We start from the raw sequence: 25,974 nt of genomic DNA, 5'->3' as shown, positions 1-25,974 counted from the left end.
ATTCAGGTTTTGTGACACAATTAATAAGTTAAATCCTAAAATCTCAAACCTTGAAACTCTTGAAACAAGATGTGCAATGCATAAAAATGTGCAATGACAAAGAAATGGCTGAGAAATTGAATACATAGACAAAGAAATGGCTGAGAAATTGAATACGTAGACAAAGAAATGGCTGAGAAATTGAATACATAGACAAAGAAATGGCTGAGAAATTGAATCCATACTTTGGTTCTATCTTCACAAGGACACAAATCAGATACTATTAATGCTGGAAAATGAAAGGTATAGTGAGAGGAACGAACTGAGGGAGATCAACATTAATAGAGGAATAGTGCTGGGAAAATTGATGGGACTGAAGGCATGAGATTGTGGATCCCAGAGTGCTTAAGGAGGTGGCTCTGGAAATAGTGGACGCATTGGTGGTCATCTTCCGGGATTCTATAGACTCTGGAACTGTCCCTGCAGATTGGAGGGTAGCTCACATCAGAGAAATCAGGGAATTATAGACCAGTAAGCCTAACATCGGTAGTGAAGAAAATGCTTAAATCCATTATCAAGGACTTTATAGCGGAACATTTAGAAAGCAGTGGCAGAGCATGTATTTATGAAGGGAAAATCATACTTGACAAATCTGTTGGAATTCTTTGAAGATGTAACCAGTACAGTCAACAAGGGGGAGCCAGTCGATGTGATATATTTAGACTTTCAGAAGGTATTTGACAAAGTCCCGCAAAAGAGATTATTGTGTAAAATTAAAGCACATGGGATTGGGGGAAATGTATTGAGGTGGATAGAAAACTGGTTGGCAGAGAGGAAACAAAGAGTAGGGATTAATGGGTCATTTTCAAATTCCAGGCTAGTGGGGTGCCACAGGGATTGGTGCTAGGACCCCAGCTATTCATAATATATATTAATGATTTGTTTGAGGGAACAAAATGTAGCGTCTCAAAGTTTGCAGATGATACCAAGTTAGGTGGGAGGGTGAATTGTGACGAGGATGCAGGGATCCTACAGCATGATCTGGACAGGTTGGGCGAGTGGGCAGTTCAGTGGCAGATGCAGTATAATTAGGATAATTGTGAGGTTATTCGCTTTGGAAGGCAGATTACTCCCTGAATGGTTATAAGTTGGGAGAGGGGAGTGTGCAGCATGGGTGTTCTTGTGCATCAGTCACTGAAGGTAAGCATGCAGATGCAGCATGTGGTCAAGAAGGCTAATGGTATGTTTGCCTTCATTGCGAGAGGTTGAGTATAAAAGCAGGGATGAGTTGCTGCAATTATACAGGGCTCGGTGAGGCCACACTTGGAGTATTATGTGCAGTTTTGGTGGTCTCCTTCTCTGAGGAAGGATGTTCTTGCTCTCGGGAGTGCAGCGAAGGTTTATCAGACTGATTCCAGGGATGATGGGACTGTCATATGAGGAGAGATTGACTGGGTTGGGATTGTTCTCACTGGAGTTCAGATGAATATGGGGGGATTTCATAGAGACTTATAAAATTTTAACGGGACTAGACAGGGTAGATGCAGGGAAGATGTTACCAATAATGGGTGAGTCCAGAACCAGGGGTCACAGCCTGAGGATTCAGGGTAAACCATTTCGGACAGATATAAGGAGACATTTCTTCACACAAAGGGGTGAGACTGTGGAATTCATTACCACAGGAAGTAGTTGATGCTAAAACTTTGAATATATTCAAGAGGCGGGTAGATATAGCACTTAGGGAGAATGGGATCAAAGGCTATGGGGAGAAAGTAGGATTAGGCTATTGAGTTGGATGATCAGCCATGATCGTGATGAATGGCAGAGCAGGCTTGAAGGGCCAAAAGGCCTCCTCCTGCTCCTATCTTCTATGTATAATTGGAAAATTAAGAATATTAAATTTGCAAAGTTCTCCTTCCAGTGTGGAGTATTGCATGCTGGTAACATGGGTTACAGAATTGGCCCGGCTGCCTTATACAAAAATCATCAACCTCCCTCTTTCAATGTAGTTCTGCATCAGGAATAACCTCTCACAATTACCTCTTTTAGTATCTGTATTACTAAACATGATTAAAATATAATCTTGAGTTTATGTGAAGCAAGCAATAGTGCAACTGTAATAGCAATGGAAAACACTGGAACTGTTCTGGTAGCATCTGTAGATAGAGAAACAAAGTAATGGGCGAAAATCTCCATTTTGGAGACTATGTTCTCCTGCCGGAGCTGAACTGCATCTGGTTTGCACTCCCCCTCCTTAGCCATGCAAAATTATGTCAAGAAGCACCCCACCCATAAACATCAAGCTTTGATTGGCAGCTCCTGGGCCACTTCAAACAGAGTTAAGTGCTGACCACTTCAAAATCACTCAACCATAAAGGGAGGTGATTGGAAAGCACTTAATTCTGTTTGGTGGTCCAGTAGCTGTCAATCAAAGCTCGCTGTTTATAAATTTTGTCGTCAGGGCACTTCAGAGTTACGCAACCACAAGGGAACATGAATGGAACAAGCTGATAGCTGTGTGTGTGTAAGCTGTCAATCACAACTAGCAATATCAATATCATAGAGAAATGAAGGACTGGTTTGCAGCTCCAAGATCTGAGGGGGTTTAAACATAGCTGATTGTTTTTCGCCTTCCAGGAATTGACAGGTGCTTCTTTCTGTATCTGTGCCAGCAGGTGAGTGTTAAAGCAATAACTGTTTTCACTTCCTGTTTGGACTGCTGTCCAACTTCCAGACAGGAATCGCTCTCTTTTGGGGGGCTCCCTGACAGGGATCTCTTGACTGAGGGGTCACCTTATTTAGGGGGGTCTCTGTTGGTGGGGTCACTTTATTTAGGGAGTCTCTATGGAGGGATCTCTTTATTTGGGGAGTCTCTGGTGGGGTGTGGTGTGGTGGGGGAGGTCTGTTGGGGTGGGATGGACAGTTCTTGCATTGTGGGGGGCGCGAGGGTGGGTGTCCCTCGGATGGACTCCCCTTGGAGTTACCCCGTTGCCCACTGCGAGGTTCACTGTGTCAGCCATCCTTGTCAGGACCCTTTTTAAATTCTCGCCCACGTGATTCTTGGCCAAGAGGACTGAAGAATCACACCGGCCGGGAGAATATGCTGCCCAAATTGAGCATTTGCACCCTTCCTACTTGCGTGGGGCGCGAACCTTGATCAAAACACCAGCGGGGGGTCGAAGCATGGGCATCAATCCTGTTTTCCTCACAACTGCTGGATTCCCCGCCTCATCCAGAACTCCGTTACCGGTGGCGCAAGGCGTAGAATTTCGCCCAATGTTTCTGGTCTTTCTTCAGAACTGAAGACAGGTCCTTAACCTGAAACGTTAGCTCTGCTTCTCTCTCGACAGATGCTGCTAGATCTGCTAAGTGTTTCCAACATTTTTTGTTTTTATTACAGATTTCTAGTGTCTGCAGTATTTTGTTTTAGTACAATGGCAGAGTTGGATACGTAATGTTATGGGCTATGAATTAACAATATTTTTTGAAGGGTGCAATATGTGGAAAGTGGACTAGAATGCATTCTGCAAGAATTAATATCTTGTATGGCAGTCACTGAAATACCCCAAAATAATGAAATCTAATAATAATTTTTATTATTGACACGAGTAGGCTTACATTAACATGGCAATGAAGTTACTGTGAAAAGCCTCTAGCCGCCACACTACGGCTCCTGTTCGGGTACACTGAGGGTGAATTCAGAATGTCCAATTCACCGAACAAGCACGTCTTTCGGGACTTGTGAGAGGAAACCGGAGCACCCGGAGGAAACCCACGCAGACATGGGGAGAATGTGCAAACTCCGTACAGACAGTGACCCAAGCCGGGAATTGAACTTGGGACCCTGGTGCTGTGAAGCAACAGTGTTAACCACTGTCCTACCATGCTGTCCATATCTTGGATGACATCGGAACAGTATAAAAGTGCTCTGGCTACACTTGTACTGAGATTAGGCATAATTTGAAAATTTAAAAGATGTAGGGCGGAATTCTCCGACCCCCCCACCGGGTCAGAGAATCGCCGGGGCGGTGAGGGGGGGTGAATCCCGCCCCCGCCAGCTGCCAAATTCTCCAGCGCCAGGGTTTTGGCGGGGGTGAAAATCGCGTCATGCCAGTCGGTAGCCGCTGCCAGTGCCCCTACCCAGCGATTCTGCGGCCCGCGGTGGGTCTAATGGCCGTCTGTTTTCGGCCAGTCCCGCCAGCGTATATTACACCAGGCATTTGCCGGCGGGACCTGGCTGCGCGGGCGGCCTCTGGGGTCCTCTGGAAGGGGTACAGGGGGATCTGGCTCCGGGAGATGCCCCCAAGGTGTCCTGGCCCGCGATCGGAGCCCACCGATCTGCAGGTGGGCCTGTGCCATGGGGGCACTCTATTCCTCCACGTTGACTGCTGTGGTCCTCTGCGATGGCCGGCGTGGTGATGAACCCCCCCCCCTGCGCATCTGCTGAGATGACCCCAGCACATGCTGGTGCCCCTGCGCATGCGACAACTTGCGCCGGGCGGCGGAGGCCCTTTGGTACCGGTTGGCACCAATCACCTTCCCCGCCGGCCGGTGTGGCGCAAATCACTCCGTGCCGGCCTAGCCCCTGAAGCAGCGGAGGATTCCGCACCTTCGGGGCGGCCCGATGCCGGAGTGGTTCATGCCACTCCTTCGTGCCCGAGTTGCCCGCCCCGCCGATTCCTGCAGAATCCCACCCCGGTCATCACGATGTCGGTGATATGGACATTCTCAGTGTGATATCATCTGTATTAATAGGGAACCCAAGCTTATGTGGTGCGAAGGCCAGGCCATGACTGATAGGGTATTGGCTTTTAGTGATTAGTCAATGATCTGAGGTAAGCCGATGTTAACAAGATCTTGCTACTGTCTTCCATTCCCTACATGTAACAGCAGCAGACATTGAGCTCTCCCTTGAGAAAGCCCATGCCATTCAATGTTCTAATGTTTCAAGGGCCAGATATATAACCTTATTCTTCTGCAACTCACACATACAAAATTCAATATCTTGGTCTGGATGTGATTCCCCTCTCCTTTGGGTCGAATATTTGATTGATTTTAAAAATGCAGGCATTTTCAAAATGCTAACGCCTTAATGCAATGTTTAAAGGGAATTAGCAAATTTCTTTTTTATTTGTTCATTGGCACGTGAGCATCATTGACAAGAACAATATTAGTTGCCCATCATTAATCGCTCGAGAACTTTTTGAACCGCTGCAGCCCATGTGGTGTAGGAACGCACACAGTACTGTTAAGAAGGGAATCAGAGATTGACTAAACCATATCAGAAATGAGCAGGTTGTCTAATGAGGAAAGATTGGGCAGGCTAGGCTTGTATCTACTGGAGTTCAGAAGTGTAATGTGAAATGATTGTAATGTATAAGATCCTGAAGGTCTTGACACGTTGGATATGGGAAAGATGCTTCATCCTGTGGGGGAATCCAGAACTAGGGGCCACTGTGTAAAATAAGAGGTCCAAAGATCCAGAGGAATGTGCCTCTTACAGACCATGCTCACTCCTGAATGTTGATTTGAAGTTATTGTCTAAGGTATTGGTACTTGGGATTGCTACTTGGGACTACGATGTTGTGGCCATTACGGAGACATGGTTAGAACAGGGACAGGAATGGTTGTTGGAAGTTCCGGGGTATAGATGTTTCAGTAAGAGCAGGGAAGGCGGTAAAAGAGGTGGAGGAGTAGCATTGTTAATCAAGGATAGTTTAATGGCTGCAGAAAGGCAGTTCGAAGGGGATCTGCCTACTGAGGTAATATGGGCCGAAGTTAGAAATAGGAAGGAGCGGTCACGTTGTTAGGAGTTTTCTATAGGCCCCCAAATAGTAATAGAGATGTGAAGGAAGAAATTGCAAAACAGATTATGGATAGGTGTGGAGGTCTCGGGGTAGTTGTCATGGGTGACTTTAACTTTCCGAATATTGATTGGAACCTCTATAGGTCGAACAGTTCAGATGGGACAGTTTTTGTACAGTGTGTGTAGGAGGGTTTCCTGACACAATATGTGGATAGGCCGACAAGAGGGGGGGGGGGGGGGGGGGGGGCACATTGGATTTGGTACTGGGTAATGAACTAGGCCAAGTGTTAGATTTGTTTGTGGGAGAGCACTTTGAAGATAGTGACCACAATTCGGTGTCTTTCACTATTGCAATGGAGAGGGATAGGGCCATACGGCAGGGCAAGGTTTATAATTGGGGGAGGGGTAATTATGATGCGATTAGGCAAGAATTAGGGAGCATAAGATGGGAACAGAAACTGTCAGGGAAAGGCACAAATGAAAAGTGGAGCTTGTTCAAGGAACAAATACTGCGTGTCCTTGATAGGTATGTCCCTGTCAGGCAGGGAGGAAATGGCTGTGTGAGGGAACCATGGTTCACAAAAGAGGTTGAATGTCTTGTCAAGATGAAAAAGGAAGAGTATGTAAGGATGAGAAAACAAGATTCACTTGGGTCCCTTGAGGGTTACAAGGTAGCAAGGAATGAGCTGAAAAAAGGGCTTAGGAGAGCGAGGAGGGGGCATGAGAAGTCCTGGGCGGGTCGGATCAAGGAAAACCCCAAGGCTTTTTACTCTTATTTGAGAAATAAAAGAATGACCAGGGTGAGGGTAGGGCCGGTCAAGGACAGTAGTGCGAACTTGTGCATGGAGTCAGAAGGAATAGGAGAGGTGTTGAATGAATACTTTTCTTCAGTATTCATCAAGGAGAGGGGCCATGTTTTTGAGGATGAGAGTGTGATACAGGCGGGTAGGCTGGAGGAGGTAGATGCTCTGAGGAAGGATGTATTAGCAATTTTGAAAAACCTGAGGGTAGACAAGTCCCTGGGCCAGATTCTTTGGGAGGCAAGGGATAAGATTGCAGAGCTTTTGGCTTTGATCTTTGGGTCCTCACTGTCCACGGGGATAGTGCCAGAGGACTGGAGAGTAGCGAATGTTGTTCTTCTGTTCAAGAAAGAGAATAGGAATGACCCTTGTAATTATAGGCCAGTTAGTCTTACTTCGGTGGTCGGTAAGTTAATGGAAAAGGTCCTGAAGGATAGGATTTATGACCATTTGGAAAGATGCAGCTTAATCTGGGATAGTCAACACGGATTCGTGAAGGGTAAGTCTTGTCTCATAAATTTGATTGAATTCTTTGAGGAGGTAACTGTGTGTAGATGAAGGTAGAGCAGTTGATGTCATATACATGAATTTTAGTAAGGCATTTGATAAGGTTCCCCATGGTTGGCTCATAAAGAAAGTAAGGAGGTGTGGGAGAGAGGGAAATTTGGCCAATTGGATAAGTAACTGGCTATCACATAGAAGACAGGTGGTGGATGGAAAATTTTCAGACTGGAGACCAGTTACCAATGGTGTACCACAGGGATCAATGACTTGGAGGAGGGGGCTGAAGGGTGGGTCAGTAAATTTGCTGATCACACCAAATTTTGTGGAGTAGTGGATGAGGTGGAGGGCTGTTGTGGGCTGCAAAGAAACATTGATAGGGTGCAGAGCTGGGCCGAAAAATGGCAGACGGAGTTTAACCCTGGTAAGTGTGAGGTGATTCATTTTGGTAGAAAAAATTTGACATGCGGATTACAGGGTCAACGGCAGAGTTCTGAGGAATGTGGAGGAACAGAGAGACCTTGGGGTTCATGCCCACATATCTCTAAAGGTTGCCACTCAAGTGGATGGGGACGTGAAGAAGGCTTATAGTGTATTAGCGTTTATTAACTTGAGTTTAAGAGCCGCGGGGTTATGCTGCAACCATACATGACCTTGGTGAGACCACATTTGGAGTATTGTGTGCAGTTCTGGTCACCTCATTACAGGAAGGATGTGGAAGCATTGGAAAGGGTGCAAAGGAGATTTACCAGAATGCTGCCTGGTTTGCAGGATAGGTCTTATGAGGAAAGGTTGAGGGAGCTAGGGCTTTTCTCTTTGGAGCGGAAGAGGATGAGAGGCGACTTAATAGAGGTTTATAAGATGATGAGGAGGATAGATAGAGTGAACGTTCAGAGACTATTTCCTCGGGTAGATGTAGCTGTTACAAGGGGGCATAACTATAAGATTCAGGGTGGGAGATATAGGAGGGATGTCCGAGTTAGGTTCTTTACTCAGAGAGTGGTTAGGGTGTGGAATGGACTGCCTGCTGTGATAGTGGAGTCGGACACTTTAGGAACTTTCAAGCGGTTATTGGATAGACACATGGAGCACACCAGAATGACAGGGAGTGGGATAGCTTGATCTTGGTTTCGGACAATGCTCGGCACAACATCGAGGGCCGAAGGGCCTGTTCTGTGCTGTACTGTTCTATGTATTGGAGAGGCAGTTAAAGGGAATCCTTCCAACGATTGTTCAGGAGGATCAGACTGGGTTTATAAAGAGCAGGTTTTCCAGTAATAATGTTAGACGACTGTGTAATGTGATCCAGGCTTTCCAGAAGCAGACGCTGGACAGACTGACGATCCCCCTGGATGCGAAGAAAGCCTTTGGTTGGGTGGAGTGGAATTGTTTAGGGTGTACATTTAGAGATTTGGTCTGGGTGAGGAATATGTTAAATGGGTTCAGGTGCTATAACATAGACCTTTGGCACCAGGGCTTATGAATGGTTTTAGGCCTGAGAACATTGGTCTGCAGAGTGCGACCGAACAGGGCTGTTCCCTATCTCCCTTGCTATTTTTGGTGGGCATAGAGCTATTGGTGGAGGCTATTAGGCGGAGCTGGGTTGTGGGGAGAAGCAGTGTAAGAATACGCTTTATACAGACAATGTACTGTCGAAGCCGGATGGCTTGGTTCCCGCTCCTGTTGACATGGTGAATCGACTTAGTGGCTTCTAATGTTATAAGATCAATTTTATGAAATCAGAGGTGGATTCTGTTGGGGTTGAAGTGTCTGGGTGATACAATTTCTGGCAGTTATATGGGGCCGAATTCCCTCAATTGATTACTTCCATTTGGTGGGATTTGGCTATTTGGTCTATCCTGCCGATCTCATGGTTGGGCAGAATTGCCTTGATTAAAATGAATGTGTTGCCTAAATTGCTATAACCCTTGCAGATGTTGCAAATCTTGTTGTCAACTAGAGTTTTAAAGAAGATCAATGGAATGATCAGTTTGTTGATTTGGAAGAAGAAGAAGCCTCGTCTAAAGTTCACCAAGCTGCAGGTCCTGGGTGCTAGGAAGGGGTTTGGGTGTTCCGAATATTAGATTATGCCAACTGGCCTCTCACCTTAATTTTATAAGGGATTGGGTTAGGAAAGAAGCTGCCTCTATTTGGCTTAATATTGAGAATCAGTTGGTTTACCCTATGCAGGTCTTGTCATTGATGGACCATTAAAGTAGATGCGATAATCTTATTCTCATTAAAACTTTTGAAGTACGGAGAATGATCTGCCAACTAGAAGGAATATCGAAACTGACTTCCATTTTTTATCCTATCTAGGGCAGCCCGGACTTCCCACCTGGATTTATGGACCATGGATTCGATATTTGGCGGAATAGAGGCCCTTATAGGCTGAAAGACCTGTTCAGTGATGCTTCATTGGCATCCTTTGAGCTTCTATGCCAACAATTTGACATCCTGAGAAACGTCTTTATTAAGTGTTAGCCACCTCGAGACTTTATACTTAATAAGACAATGTTGCGTCTTGACTCCTGTTTCCCACATGGAAAAAGACCTAAATTCTGTGAAGCCTAAACAATTAATTAGCAAGTTTTATGACACCTTACATTCTAAATCCTGTCAGAGTACATCGGGCACCTTGTAGTCTTGGGAGAAAGATGTGGCAACTAATATTTATGAGGCGACATGGGATAGTATATGGGATTATGCCAGTAAAATTTCTGTTTGCAATAGAATGAAGAAGACTCAGTTTAAGATACTGCCTTGCTTGCATATCGCGCCTACTCTGAGATTTGATCGTGCTATATCCTCAATGTGCCTAAAATGCCTGGTAGTTGAGGGTGATTATATACACTGCGTATGGACTTGCATTGTGAGTCAATCCTATTGGTATAGTGTAGTCAGGGACCTGGAGAGGCTATCTGACAGAGCATTAGAGTGTAATCCTTTGTTCTATGAAAGGGCTGGTTTAGCGACTAGAGGCTTTTCACAGTAACCTCTTTGAAGCCTACTTATGACAGTAAGCGATTATTATTAAATAATGGTTCTTCCAACTGGGGGAATTAAGGACATTAATGAAAAAAGACTGTACAATATCCTGGGCGGGATTCTTTGTTCCCCGACACCGATTTCGTAATTGCTGATTGGGCGGAAAATCACTTTTTACAACTGAATGTTTTTGGATGCTCTGCCCCCTCCAAAACAGCATCTTCGAGGAGCACGCTGCATGCTGTTGGGACGGCCCCAAAACATCACCTGCGCCCCCATTGGGCCGAATTCCCGATGGGCGGGGGACGTGTGGTCTCAGCGGTTGGGAACCCGGCGTGGTGGCTGCAGACCGTATCCAGTGACGCCAACAATTGGGCAGGAGCCAAGCTGCTGGCCGGGAGGGCTTCAGCGAGTGCTGGGGGGATTGGTGCGGGGTGGCCCGATGGGGTGTCCTTGGGGGAACTATCTGGCAGGTCGGGTTCATGCACGACTGGCGCCACGTTGTACGTAGCGACCACTGCAGGTCGTCGCCATGCGCATGCGCAGCCAAGCACCCGGCAATTCTCCAGGCATTTATATCGGCAAGACCGTGCATTTTACATGGCGCGGCTGCTCGCCCCTCACCGGTTGGAGGATCGGTGCAGGGGCCGTGCCAATTTATGTCCATGTAAAACGCCACAGATCCTCCGGATATAGCCCCAAAATCGGAGTATCCACCCCCTAATTTTTGCAGCTCGCAAAAATAGCCTCTGCTCCTGGGTCAGAGACAAGTATCCTTGAATTCATAAACGGCATAAAATGTTCATGGAATGAAACCCGATGGAGTTCCTGATATCTGTGATCCTTTCTAAGTCCGAAGCATTCGTAAAATAAGGAATACCTATCTCCAATTCATAGGCTCCACCTTATCTGACTTATGCCTATTAGGTTTCCCATGAGCCATATTATAAGTCTTGATCTCATAATCTGGCAAGGCCTATGATGTTATCCTATTGTACTTATATTACCTTATCCGCTTTTTTCTCTCCCTAATCTGCTTATTGATTGATCTAGTATTAAAACTGGAGGCACTAGTTCCTTTAGTCTGTTGTTTCAAATTCACCCTGTCTTGTTTGTTCCCATATCTACAACAATTCTTGCTCTGTACTGTACTTTGCATTGATAATTCTTTTTTGTTGCATTAATTGTAAATAAATTGAAATCTCAAATTAAAATAACTATCAAAAAAAAAGTTTCTGGAAATCCCTTCCTCAAAAGGGGGCAGAGTCTTTGAATGTTTTCAAGGCAGATGTAGATGGATTCCTGATGAGCAAGGGGGTAAAAGACCAATGGGGATAGGCCGAAGATTACAATCAGATCAGTCACAATCTTACTGAATGGCCCGAGACTTACCTCTGCTCCTAATTCATGTTCATATGCTTCTTTTTTTCAGCTTCCTTACTATTTTGGAATGAATCATTACAACTGGAAAATCCGGGTACTCAAGGCCCAGCAAACATTCCCAATGCTTGGACCTTGGACAATAGGGCAGCCTGTACAAAGGAAACCTCTTGCATGCATTTCAAGCATTCAATGACAAATTTTATGGGGGGGGTTTATTGATTTTCTTTCAGGATTGTGTAATTTATGTGTTTGTTGCATTGGAAGTCTAATTTCTAACTGTGTATGCTTAACTGTGATTAAAAAAAAGTAAAGGAATTATACCAATCTCATTAGCCCAACTAATAAAGAGCTCATTAAGCAAGGAAATCATCTGATTAACTGAAAAAATTGATAAGCCTTGGATTTTAATTACATTCCCCTCATGGTGATTTGTACTTTAACTTTTGGTATTATGTAATTTGGAAACATATGGGGCTGGATTCTCCTATTTAGAGACTATGTCCTGACGCCGGTGTGGGAACGGTGGCACTTTACAACTGAAAAAACGTCCTGGTGGGGTCCAGCAGACACGCAGCGTGGAGCACCTGGCTCTAGCTGCCGATATGGACAGAGAATTGTCGGGTCCATGGCCACGTATGGTGGCGGCCTGCATTCGCGCGCCGTGCAACATGACGCCAGCCATGCGCAGATCCGGCCTACCCAATATTGTCCTCCCCGTTTGGCCAGGCTTGTCATCACCGGACCCCCCCCCCACCCCCATCAGTGCCCCAGCCCCAGCCAAAGTCCCCCCCCCACCTGCGGATTGGCTCTCCCCCGACTGTGGAGGCGCTGGACTCAGTCCGCAGCCGCCATGCCGAGTTCCTGAAAATAAAATAGCACGAGAGACCCACGCTGTCGGGAAATCGGCTGGTCGGGGTGGAGCATTGTGGGGAGAGCCTCAGGTAACGTCACGAGTTCGTTCATACGGAATGCGACGTACTTTTTGGAGGGGGCGGAACATCGCAAAACTGGCAACTGGGTACCTTGGCACTGCCACCTTGGCACCAGGGCAGTGCTCCTGCCAACGAGGCAGTGCCAGACTGCCCAGGTGGCAGTGCTAAGGTGCCAGGTTGGCAGTGCAAAGGTCCCTGGCTGCCTGCGGGAGTGCCTGGGCACCACCATGCCCAGAGCCCGACCACCCAGGAGCTCCAATGGCCTGGGAGACCCCCACAGGTACTGTTAAGCCTTGTTTATGTCTGTGTGGACTAGTACGGTTCATAGCAAAATCTCCCAAGCATGGATATTCATTTCCGGGTCTTGGGAGACTCCGGCACAGACATGTTTAAGTGCGGCTAACAGCTTACTTATGTGCAATAACAGATGTGCAAATCTGGATCCTGCCCAGTAAGAGTGAGATTCAGATTGCGACATCTCGCGAAATCCCGCGAGGCATCCCAAGCATTGCAAATCTGTTGAAAGACGTACCACGAAATTTAACGCCCTTGTTGCTTCCTGAGTCGGGCATGACAAGGCCGTTCAATTGGGCCCGTTAAAAACTTTTACACATGGTGAACAGTGATGATTTAACCAAATATTATTATACAATTTTATCTATATATGTATTATGTGAAATCTGTAGTTCAGGAGTCTTTGTTTTCACATTCTTGGTAGCCTTTTCCACACTTGGCTCAAGGCACATCCTATAATAAAGTTGATTCTTCTTCAGCCTCTAAAGAGGCTGTTGATTACTGTTGTTGAGTCTGAATTCAACTCAGTCGTGATCGCAGGTCCAGAGATTTCCCAACTGTGTGAGTCCGATGTTGACCTTTCCAATACCGACTGAAAATTCTCTTTTGAAGTGACGATTTAAAATATAGACACTTTTATTGGTATAGCAAAGGCATTGGCAAGGGACATAAAATTGAAGCAACAAGAAATCGACAAAATGGGAATACAAAAGAAAAATAGACAGGTATACGATGCTAACAAGTATACAGGTATGGGGCCCCTAACTTTGGGCCTCCAGTGATCGACTACCATAACCGGACTCCATTAATTATCTACCATGTTGTTTCCTGGTATTAAAAAATACCAGGGGCATGTTTGATGCCCCCCGGGTTGTTGTCATGGTCACACCCATGTGCTTTCTTGCAATTGTTCCCCTCTGGTCCCTCTGTTTACCCTGCCCTCTGGCTGGTGCCTCCCCTTCTCCTATCCCCCCCCCCCCCCCCCCTACCCTCCCTCCTCCCTCCATTTCTCTTCTTCCACTATCCATTTCAATCCTCCCTCACCACCCCTGCACCTCCACCCCTCCTTCCCTTATTGGTTGCTGGTCATAAACAGTTCGTCGAACAAGCCAGTGAATTGCTTCCATGTGTTGCAGAAGCCCTCTTCCCATCTTCTGAAAGTTAATTTGATCTTTTCCAGTTTAATAAATTCTGCTAAGTCGGAAGTCAGTCTCCGGCTTTGGGTAATGCTGCTGATTTCCGGCTGACCAGAAGGCAGAGGTCTCCTCCATTCTTACCCATTCCACTCCGGGTTCTTTGATCCACCCCTGTACTCTTTCTGTTTTGGCTGCCCGGTGGTAGAATAGGTTTTGAAGGGTCAGGCCCCCACATTCCTCCTTCTTTTAGGACGTTGTTGCAGATCCCAGGGTTTTTCCACCCCCTCCCACCACACACACATACAAATGCCATGATTAATTTGTTTACTCCGGTAGAGAAAGCCATGGGGATGAGGATTGGGAGGGATCTGAACAGGAAGAGGAATCTTGGCAGCACTCTGGTCATCTGGGACTATGGTGACTTTACTTATTACATATATAAGGGTAAGTTGGGTAGGGTGGGCCGGGTATTCACCCAGTGGGGATGGGTTGGGCCTGGGGGGAGGAGATGGGGAGAGTACCGTGGGGCTGGTTTAGCTCACAAGGCTAAATCGCTGGCTTATAAAGCAGACCAAGCAGGCCAGCAGCACGGTTCGATTCCCGTACCAGCCTCCCCGGACAGGCGCCGGAATGTGGCGACTTCATTGAAGTCTACCAGTGACAATAAGCGATTTTCATTTCATTTCGGGGAGGAGGGAATGCCATGGGGGTAGAAAGTCTTTGCGGGGTTGGGAGTACACCTGAGGAGGAAAGTCAGGGCCAGGAGGGAGGGGGGGTGCTGTGTAGGCCTGTGGAGAGGGGAGGGTCCACTGGGGCTTTGGATGAGGGTGTCCTGTGGCAGATAGGTGTGTGTCTGCACAATAGTTAGCCAAAAGTTAGAAGTGGCTTGAACACTTCTGACCTTTTCTGGGTAACTATTGATGTAACACCGTCAGACCAGCAGTTAAAATTGCATTTTTGGATGGTTCCCAATGTAGGGCAATTGCCCAAGGGTGGTTTGAACTTTCCAGGCAATTGATAACAAACCCTTGGCAGGGAACTTCTGGGATGGTGTATGTGTGTAGTGGGAGGGGGGGGGGGGGGGGGGTCTGGAGTAGCCCCCAATTGCACTGTCATGGCGCTCAGAAATTACAGCCCAGTGTGAACTGGTTTTAGTTGAGTATCAGAAATGACTGATGAAGTAAGATTGGTAAGCTAACTATAGATTGCACTGAGCTACCATTAGAATTGCAGTCTGATGAAAAGCCACTTTTACAAGATCCCTGGACCTCTTTATAACATTGGTCCTGATTGGTGCCAAAATAATGCACTCACCGTAATTAATGTGTAATTCATTCAGCAACTTGTATGGTTCTGCCTTCTCAATCATGCCCCTCACCTCAGGTTCAATCACCACCAGTCAGCTCTCCCCCTCAAAGGGGAAAGCAGCATTGGCACATTTGTAGCAAGGAAGAGTTAGCCTGTGAATTAAAACAAGTTGCTGAATGATCTGCACCTTCATCCCTGAGTTCTGTTAAGACTGCAGTTTGTCCTCAACTTTCCAGACCAAAGGAAAATGACTGAAACTGTGGCATTTCATTCCTATACCTAATAACTGGGGTCATAGATTTTTAACTTTCTTTTTTTTTCGAATCTTACTTTTCCATTCAGTCTCGTTTTTTTGATCCGATCTTTAATTCGCTCTCTATGGGTGCGATTTTGCGACCACATTGTGCCTAGCGCAAACCCCGCTATGTCAGGAAAATACTGAGCCCTTAAATGGGATTTGCCCAGGCCCAGAGCAATGTCCCTGGGCCTTCCCAGCAGTCATAATCTGGGTTACACCCTTGCTGGGAATTTCTCACTGGCAAGGCTCACTTTCGTCAATTACCTGCTGGAGAGTCTGAACAGCTCCTTGCTGATTGGGGCACCATTTTAACTGGCAGCCTCAATCTTTACAACCCGTCCCTGATTCTGTCCCCCCTCACCCCCCTCCCACCCTTCTTGAGGCCCCCGGAAACCCACCCCACTAATGGGCAAAACTCCCCTGGGCCCAGCCCCTGGCAGTGTCAACATGCCACCCAGTCACCTTAGCACTGTCAGTCGAGCACCCTGGCAGTACCACTGGCACCAGCTTGGCACCCAGCTTGGCACTGCCAGGGTGACAAGCTGGTAGTACCAAGGTGTACAGGTGCCGGGGGCATCACAGCACCGTAGAATTCTTATTGTGTGCAAGGAGGCCATTCAGCCCATCACGTTTGCACCAACCCTCTGAAAGAGCACTCCACCTAGTCCCACTCCCCCGCCCCATTCCGTAACCCCAGAACCCCATCTAAGCTGCACAACTTTGGACACTAAGGGGTAATTTTAGCATGACAATCTACCTAACTTGGACATCTTTGGATTGTGGGTGAAACCGAAACATCCGGAGGAAACTCATGTAAACGTGAGGAGAAAATGCAAACTCCACACAGTCACCTGAGGTTAGAATTGAACCCAGGTGCCTGATGCAGAGACAATAGCGCTAACCACTGTGCCACCATGCCAGGATACTACCCTGCCCTGTCCCCGACCACCCAGGGCTCTCTAACGGGCTGCGGGACCCCGCGAGGTGCCGTCACGCCTGCCCCACATTTGTGGAAACCAGTCCTAAACGGCGCCCTGTCGAGGTCTCGCAGGTTGACTCCCGGGCGCTGGTTGAAAACGGTACCTGGGTATTTAAATGAGCCCAATATCTGACAGGAAATATTTCCTGCCCCTCCTCACCATCAAACAACCCAAATTGCAATAGCGAAGCTGCTAAGTTGATCATTGATCAAATGGAAGTCATTGATCAGATCCTGCAACCACTGACCAACATTTGTAAGTATTTTGTTTGAACATCTCCAATTGCTCTGTAAATATCTCCCTTCTTTAGCTGAGCAATAAACGGAGGGTACCAGAGTATATTCACAGGCTGTCTTACTGTTATCTAACCTCGGCCGATCAGCAGTAGAGCTACAGTTAAATCAACAAAACCGACCAGGTTTTCCATGCTTGCGTGCTTTCCATCACAAATCTGGCTACAAGATCAGACTGTACCAATAGAATAGCAAGCTGGTCAGGACTGGTTTAGCCCAGGGCTAAAGGGCTTTTAAAGCAGACCAAGGCAGGCCAGCAGCACGGTTCAATTCCCGTACCAGCCTCCCCGAACAGGTGCCAGAATGTGGCGACTAGGGGCTTTTCACAGTAACTTCATTTGAAGCCTACTTGCGACAGTTAGCGATTTTCATTTCAGTTTCGTCTATGGTCAGGGCTGACTTGTGAAGTTTTCACAAGTTCGCGCCAGTGCCACTGCGCATGCGCAGATCCTGCGGCGCCCAATTCGCACCAGGATCAGCAGCTGCAGCGGCATGAACCGCTCCAGTGCTGTGCTGGCCCCTTTTGAGGGCCTGAATTAGTCGTCGGGTCGGCCCGTACATGCCGTCATAAAACGCGACGGCTTTTACCACGGCGTGGACACTGCCGCGGGATTAGAGAATCCCGCCCGAGATTTCTAGCAGATTTTTTTTCCATTCACATAAATAACTGGGCACTCCAAGCTCAGAGATAATGATAGGTTTGAGCGTAATGCCTGTGTTTGGAGTCTGTGATTTATTCACTCTATCGAATGCCAGAGCAGTTGCTTTTCACCCTAAGTACATAATAAATACAATCATCTTTGTGTAGCTTTTCGCTGCTGGTCACCCCTGCTTCGCTCATCCTTTCACATAACACATTACGTTTTCAGTCGTGGCAAAATTATCAGAAATATATTAATTATGGGCAGAATTTTCCCAGGAAAAGGGAGGCAGGGAGTCGAATCACCTAAAAGTGGCATCAGGTCGGAATTCTAACCCTTTTTCTCTCAGCTTTCACCTGGGCAGCTGTTAAGGCGAATGGTGAACACTCCTGCAGCCGTTGGTTGAGGCAGTTAAATGTAAAAATAGGTCCCGTTTTCAACAAAGATTCTGGATTTCACAAGCAGCACACTGTACGAAATTCGTCAGAGTCACTGAAGTGGGAATGCAGCCTGGAGAGCTCGTTCAATGAAACTGACAGGCTGGGAAGCCTTTGATCAGTGAAGAGTTCCAGTCATGGCCAGGTGAGATGCATATTGTTCACAGCACAACTCCTCAAAGAGGGCTTTCAATGTTTGACAGATGATTGACAACTTCTCGGAAGTAATTTCAGCAGTTTAGCAATTGATTTACCTCCAGCTGCATTTAGCCACTGTCAGCTTTCACCACAGCACGGGACAGGTTATGCAGCTCCACCTTGCATCTCAGTCGAAGCCGAAGAGGAGCAGCCACTCCAACAATAACAGCACCACCAGTCTCAGGTCCAAATCCAGGACCAAGACTAGCTGCCTACTCCTCAGCTATATGGCACTCCACAGGCTACTGGGAATAGGCACAGAGATCCAGTTCCAAGGAATTGTGCCCTCAACACAGAGTCTGTAGACAGAGGATCAGCTTCCTCAACATGTCTGATCACCAGTGTCTCAGGATGTTCAGGTTTTAATGGTAAAATTGTCACTGGCCTTGTGAAAGAAGATCTCCTTAGAAGTGGACCAGGAGGCCACACATTGCGAATGGCCATCAAAATGGCAATCACTGGAGACCGCCACCTCAAGTCTCGAACATTGCCCGAGTTTTGTGTCTTCTCTTCTTTTGCGAGGAGAGAGAGCAGGGAGTTTTGGGTGCTGGAAATGCTTTGTGTGGAGAGGAAGGAAGGAACATTTGTGGAGGGTGACTGTGAGGCATGGGGCATGATTCAGCGGCCTCGACGCGCCCGATGTGCTGTTGGGACTCACTGGAGGCCTCTTGCGAGATTCGCGATGCTCGAACCGTCCATTGGGTGCGATCTAGGCTCATTTAAAGGTGCAATAAGGCTCATTTAGATATTTGTTCACTGGATTTACCCAGGGTCCACGATTCTCCGGCCATGCCTGGGAGACCTCACCAGGGTTCCATTTAGTACCTGTCCACACAAACGTGGACCAGTCATAACGGCACCCGAGGTATCTCCCAGGCCATTGAAGACCCCTGGTGGTTGGAGACATGGGAGGGTGGCACCCTGGCACTTCCCCTCACACTTGGGCATCTTGGCATTGCCAGTCTGGCACCCAGGCAGTACCACCCCGGTACCATGGCACTGCCAGAGGGTCAGTGGCATTGCCAGGGTGCCAGGTTGGTACTGCCAGGTTTTGGGCCCATGGGGGCCTTGCCAGATAGAGGGATGAGAGGATGTTCCTGGGGCTTCCCTATGGTTAGAGGGTGAGGGGGAGTCACAAAAATTGGGTGGGGGGGCCTCAAAGGAGAGGGTGGGGGAATGATCGAGGCAGACGGTTAAAATGGCACCCTGATCTGCAGGGAGCATTTCCTGCTGACGAGCTTCAGCTCGTCCATTGAATCTTGCCCATGGGCATGAGAGGGCAACAGGATGAGCATGAGTGTATGTACGGTTGTTCAGAGGTGGATGTATGGTGCCTGCTGAGGAAGGAAGGAGCGGAGCTGCTAGGTGCATTGCTCCAACCAGTGCAGGAGAATGCTGGAAAAGTCAGAGTTGAGGCTTGGCACCTGAAAGCATTATGCCCCTCAACCTTCACACACTCCTGAGGTCCTGGAACCTCTGGGTACACTGCCACCACGGTAGTAGGGCCACCATTCTGCTGCTGTGTTCCTCAATTACTTCCATCCATGTCTGTGTGTTTGGTGAGGTTGTCCTCTTCCTCCACTTCTTGGGTAGGCTCACCGCGCTGCAACCCCCCACAACAAGATCTCCAGGTAAGAGTGAGAGACCCAGCAAGCAGCTTCTCAACGTCCTGCCATGGTTTCAATCTCACAAATCGATGTACAGTTGAGCCATTCGAACTAATGTTGGGTCTCCCTAATTAGAAGCGTTTCCTTTGAAAGAATCAGTGTGTCGTTCTGCCCTTGGCTCAAACCTGGAGGCGGGATGCTTGTTAAAAATTACTTTATGGAATATAGGCATCGTTGGCTGGGATAACATTTATTGCTTATCCCTATTGTTGAGTGGCTTGCTAGGCCATTTCTGAGGGCACTTAAGGGCTGGAATGTAGGGCAGGCCAGGTAAAGATAGTACATTTCCTTCCCTAATGGACATTAGTGGACCAGGAGGGCTTTTATGACAATGAACAATAATTTCACGGTCATCATTAGTTATTTATTTATTTCCAGATTTTTATTGGATTCAAATTTCACCATCCACCATGGTGGGATTTGAACCAGCTTCCTCAGAGAATTGTCCCGGTCTCTGGGTTGCTGGTCCAGTGACAATACCAGACACCACCACCTCCCAACAACACAGCAAGGAAGAGGGAGTTGGGGTATAGGGCAGTTGGGGGGGGGGGGGGGGGGGGGGGGGGGGGTGGCAGGAGACATAGAAATCAACCGTGCCTAACAAAAGAAGCATGAGAAGCGGGGGGTGGGGGGGAATATGAAAATAAATAAGGGGGGGGGGGGGGGGCAGAGTCAAGGGCAACAACCAGAAGCAAAAGAACAGTGGGGAATGAAAAACAGGAAATCACAACCACCACTGTAAATAATGCAAGAGAAAGAACAACGATGTATGTAAATAGTTGAAACCGACTGTTGTCTAAATATTTTTTGTTTTCCACTGTCTCCGACTGCTTGTCCATACTCATACTTGTCTGCCACAAAAAACTCAATAAAAACATTTATTTTAAAAAAAACTGTTGTCCCACCAATATGTAACTTGAGCACGAAGTCTAGGTTGATACTTCAATGGAGTTCTGAAGGAGCAGTGGATTACAAGAGACAACATCTGTTTGTTCCCAACATCTACTGTTAAAGGTACCATGGTTGCTGAGCTACCTCAATGAAATCTATCAAACACCAGAAAAGGTGAAGTGGATATTTACCTTCTGAGGACAAGGAATTACTGAATGTTGATTGGCTGTTGTGTTTGTATGTAAACCAACAGTGCCTGCACTTTAATCGTAATTAATTGGGATATCATGAGAATATGAAAGATGCAAGTTCATTCTGGAATTTTATGTGGAGGCAGTAGCCTCACATCTCCCCTCAACCCTCCCACCAAACCCACGGCGCGCACAGCCCAATCCCACCCCTCCTCCTCCATCTAATAAGTCAGGGGAGAATCCACCTCTGCATGGCGGAGTCACCCCATAGCCATTTTGCAACCATGGGGTGGTTAATTGGCTCAAAGTGACATGTCTGCCATCTCCCCTCTCCCATCAGGGAGGAAGTCTCACCTTGGAGATCTACTGACCAATCAAATGGCCAGAAGCTCCCTAGAACCGGCAGTACCACCAGGAGGAGTGGCCACCACTGGGACTACAGGTTGCTCCAGAAGAAGGACACCATGAAGTACATCTGGGGTTTTGGTGATGCTAGGGTAATCATAGCATGGAGATTGGGGTACTGGGATTGTCAGGGAAAGTGGGTGGGGAGGACTAAGCTGGGTGGAGCCTCCGTTGGGCACAGAGTACACACATACCCCCAATCTGGTTTTCAGGTTTTCCCTGATAGCCTGGACACTTGGCCATGGCAATCACCACCATGGATAGAATCCCAGCAGCGGCAGGAGGTGGCCTTGCCTCTGCCGCTTCACTGAGAACTGCAGCCCAGCCCTGACCATGGATCCAGTGGTGATTCCTCCGCCGCTGTGCTGCAGCCTATTTGAGCCCAACTCGGTCATTCTGGCAGAATTACCTGGGCTCCAACATCAGCCAACCCAACACCGTCAACTTGCACTCTGTTGCTTCCTGACCAAGGTCCATTAGCTGGAGCTGTAAAGACGGTGAGCACTTAAAATATATTTAAAAAAACACTTTTAAATTTAAAGGATCGATTATATGTCGATCCATAAAATGTGACTTGTAGCACAGTGGTTCGCATTGTTGCTTCACAGCGCCAGGGTCCCAGGTTCGATTCTCGGCTTGGGGCGCTGTCTGTGCGGAATCTGCATATTCTCCCTGTGTCTGAGTGGGTTTCCTCCGGGTGCTCCGGTTTCCTCCCACAAGTCCCGAAAGACGTGCTGTTAGGTAATTTGGACATTCTGAATTCTCCCTCTTGTACCCAAACATGCGCCAGAGTGTGGCGACTGGAGATTTTCACAGTAACTTCATTGCAGTGCCAATGTAAGCCTACTTGTGACAATAAAAATTATGATTATTCATAAATATACACTCAATGTTACTATGCTTCTTGACTGCTGATTTGGTTTTTCTTGTTTTTAAAAAATAAATTTAGAGTACCCAATTATTTTTTTTTCCAATTAAGAGGCAATTTAGTGTAGCCAATCCTCCTAACCTGCACATCTTTAGGTTGTGGGGGTGAAACCCACGCAGACACGGGGAGAATATGCAAACTCCACACGGAGAGTGACCCAGGGCCGGGATTCGAACCCGGGTTCTCAGTGCCGTAGTCCCAGTGCTAACCACTGCGCCACTTGCCGTCCTCTGATTTGTTTTTGTTGGCATCTGGGGCCACATTAATTTTCAAGTGTTGAAATGGGGTCATATTGGAACAGCATTGTGGGCAGCACGGTGGCGCAGTGGGTTCCCCCTGTAGTCTCACGGCGCCGAGGTCCCAGGTTCGATCCCGGCTCTGGGTCACTGCCCGTGTTTGCATGGGCTTCGCCCCCACAACCCAAAGATGTGCTGGTTAGGTGGATTGGCCACGCTAAATTATCCCTTAATTGGAAAAATAAATTGGGTAGACTAAATTTATAAATAAAAAAATAAATAAATATTGGAACTAATGGCCTGATTCATTTCCATTAATCACTGGCTGTGGACCTGTGATAACCCTCATGAGGTCCATCGGGGATCATTGTTTGATCTCCCTGTGGGCTTTGTAGAATACGTGTTCCTGTGATGAGCGGGTGCTGGCCTGCTCAGATGGGGCTCATTAGCGGGACCTTTGAATGTAGCTCCAAGACCCGGCCCGGAGTTCCTGATAGTCCTGGGCTGGGACTTCCGTTTTGTGTGCCGCAGTCAATGCTTTATTTTCAGTTTAAAATAAATCAGTTTGGCCTTTTACTACATGCCCCCTGGAATTATTACAGGACCATAACAGAGATTTCAGTTCTGATTTATAATTGTTGTAACAACGAGGCAACAGTGCTAAGTTTGCATGAAATTCAAACAGGACAAACTGAGAGAAGTACATGTGAATAAGACTGAGCAGCCAGAGTTTCACAGACTATGGCTCAATGGCCCACAGAATGTGGCTTGGCTGTCAGCGACTTAAACCTATCACCTAGAGGCTTTATTAATAATCGGTGTTTGAGCTGTAACATGTTTTATTGTACCTTAAGTCATTCAAATGTCATTCTGACACTGGATGTAATTTGCCTGTGTGGAGACTTGAATGTATAGCACATCTGTGATAAATCCAGAAAATGTTATATATTATATTTTATAATTGTGGCTGTAATGTTATTAAAAGCCTGGGTCAAGGTAAATATTTGTTGCAGTAATATTATTAAAGAACCTAAGTTAAGATATCCAGATTATGTCTATCTGCTAAAACTGTAATTAAGAAGTCATAAAAGGTGAGGTCATGATGATTCTAACCATTTACTTGTTTACATATAGAGGTCCAATGGGACACTGTTATGATTTCTGGAGATTCCCTGGAGAGTAGATAATTTATGAGGAGTTGTCTTTAGTCCTCATTAAGCAGGGCATGTGACATCTTAGTGGGATACACATCATGTAATTAACAGAAAGAGCCAGGTCTGTCTGTAGCTTTGTAGTTTTGCCGTAGGATTTGTGTCTGACAAGACAGAAGGATTGTAGTTGAACAGCAGCTTTGCCAAATGCAAAATGCTAGGTTGAGCATTATAGATAGCAAGTTTAAGTTTCCCCTTGTGTTTCAGTGCTTTACTGATAATTGTAAAGCTATTTTCTTTGATGTCAATGCGATAACTTTAAATTTGCTTTAACATAAAAGATAACTATTGGTCCGAGTCACCACTCCTGGGGTGAAGCATCTTTTCCTCACAGTTTTACAATTGTGGTTTTTGTCCTGAATCTCAACAAATGTTGGGGTCTGGTACGGTATCCTTACACATCATTAAGGAAAGAAAATCATTGGAAAATCAATTGGTAAGAGATGGGAAATTAATGCCTAAATTAATATTAATTTAACTCTTTAAATATTAAATCTCAGCAAATCCTGAGGATACAGCGACTGCTGTTCCATGTTATACAGAACCAGATTAGTAGATGCTTGGAAAAATACTCAATCAGGTCGCCTGTCAGTTTTATTAAGACTTTCTGATGATTACTTCATGTGCTGGCAGCACTGTTACTTTATACTTTCAATTCGATTCTTCTCTTCTCATGAGGGTGACTTGCCTTAATGAAAAAAAGGGGAAAAAAACAGCAAAAAAATCCCTACAGTAAGGATCACGACTATTTTGATAGAAATGACACTCTCCTGGTGCATGGAGTTCAGCGGGGGTTTTCAGGAAGAAAAATCAATTCAATAAGCTGACAATAAATATCCAATGAAGGGATATTGCACATTTGAAGCCAACCCTTAGTTCTGAGCCTTGTTTCCCATATGGCTGGTGATTGACTTCTGTGAAAACATTTCCCTTTGGCCTGTAATTATGAGCAAAACTAGTCACTGATTAAATAAAACAAAGCAATTTCTCCTATGTTATAAGAGAACAAACAAGGTTCCATATATTCTGGGGAATCCCCAACCAACAATGACTGAAACGACCACTGAAAGCTGCTCAAAATAATTCTTTCTACCCAGTTCTTTGGTCACCAATTCCAAGGCGTCACCCAAATTGGTGCTCACAAGCAACGGAGAGACTGGCTAGATCTTTGTACGTAGTCTCTGTCAACCACCTAGCCAGAGAAAAAGTTATTAGAGGTGCTACCGATCTAGTTGGGGCTTTTGTGAAAGTTACTAAGTTAGTGAAAGAAGATAGCCCAGGTGTCAATCAGAGAAGATGCCACTCAAAAGGCTATGATAATCCCTAGTATTTCTAGGCACTTCTTGAACAGAATTCAGACTTTGTTACATTCTCATTGGTAAATGGTTATTATGGTCAGGGTGCTGCATGGGGCCTGGTTAATAGTGCAGACCGGTGGATATCAGTGTTAAGACCTCAGTGATTTGGATGAAGGTGCAGTGGGGAGGGAGGGAGATATGAGTGATGCTAACTACAATATCATGTTTGATACAAAAATTTGTACAGGAATTAGGACCTTAAGTAAGAAGGGATGCAATCGGACTTGTATGCAATGATGGTATGGGTCCTTGCCTGGTGGGTGCCATTTCATTGAGATAAAAGCAATGTTATGTATGCAGGCAGAGCTAACACCAAAACAGGGACTGAATTTTACAGCTCTCCCTGCCAATGGAATCTTCTGCTCCCAGAGATGGCAGCCCCCTACGGTGGGGTTCCCCAGTGACATAACTGGAGAACAATGTAAAACTCCATAGACGTCGGTGAGACCAGAAGATCCCACTTCTGTCCAAATGGCGTGGCAACTCCACCATCAGGAAACACGCCACAAGGAAGGGGGGGGGGGGGGGGGGGGGGGGGGGGGCGCGGAAAACCTGCCACATGTGTTCCATACATGGTTCCGTAACGCATGTTGAGTGGGAGTACGTGTTAGTGCATGAATTTCTAAAGGTGAGTGATCAGTGTCATGAAGCAGTTGGAGTATCTGAGCAGAGTCAGGATAATCCAACACAAAAAAAAATGATACTGTCCTTGCACAGACCTTGGTGAGGCCTCATCTAGAATAAGCACATAGTTTGGTTTCCATATATTGTGAATAACATCGGGATTCTAGCAAAAGTTCATTCAACCCTTACTAATTAAGTTGGTAAAAGGCCTTTAATTTGCACAAAAGGCATGGGTCATCGGTCATCTATCCATAGAAAAGGATAGATTTTGGTGAGATGCGATCAACATCTTTAAATATTGAAAGGACAAAGCTCTGTTCAAGTTATATAAATTAGGGAGGACCAGGTAACATGCGTAAAAGCTGCATAAATGCAGAGCAAAGCTAGACAACTATTCTCTTTCACAAAGTCATAGGCTTTTGGAGCTAGTTCTCAGTTTGTGCAGCAAATGCAGTTTTAGTGTGTGCTTACACGGGTGTTGGGCAAATT

At 46.5% G+C, this 25,974-nt stretch overlaps 1 protein-coding gene across 6 annotated transcripts in view; it reads right to left on the bottom strand.

Moving 5' to 3' along the window:
• Positions 1-25,974, bottom strand: part of si:ch211-26b3.4 (connector enhancer of kinase suppressor of ras 2) — an 824,630-nt gene that overhangs the window by 371,342 nt on the left and 427,314 nt on the right. The gene's annotated exons all lie outside the window — the stretch shown is intronic.

Source organism: Scyliorhinus canicula, chromosome 17 (assembly GCF_902713615.1).
Source record: "Scyliorhinus canicula chromosome 17, sScyCan1.1, whole genome shotgun sequence".
NCBI classification, from domain to species: domain Eukaryota; kingdom Metazoa; phylum Chordata; class Chondrichthyes; order Carcharhiniformes; family Scyliorhinidae; genus Scyliorhinus; species Scyliorhinus canicula.
Note: the sequence above shows the minus strand (reverse complement) of the source record. Positions and strands in the feature narration are given on the sequence as shown.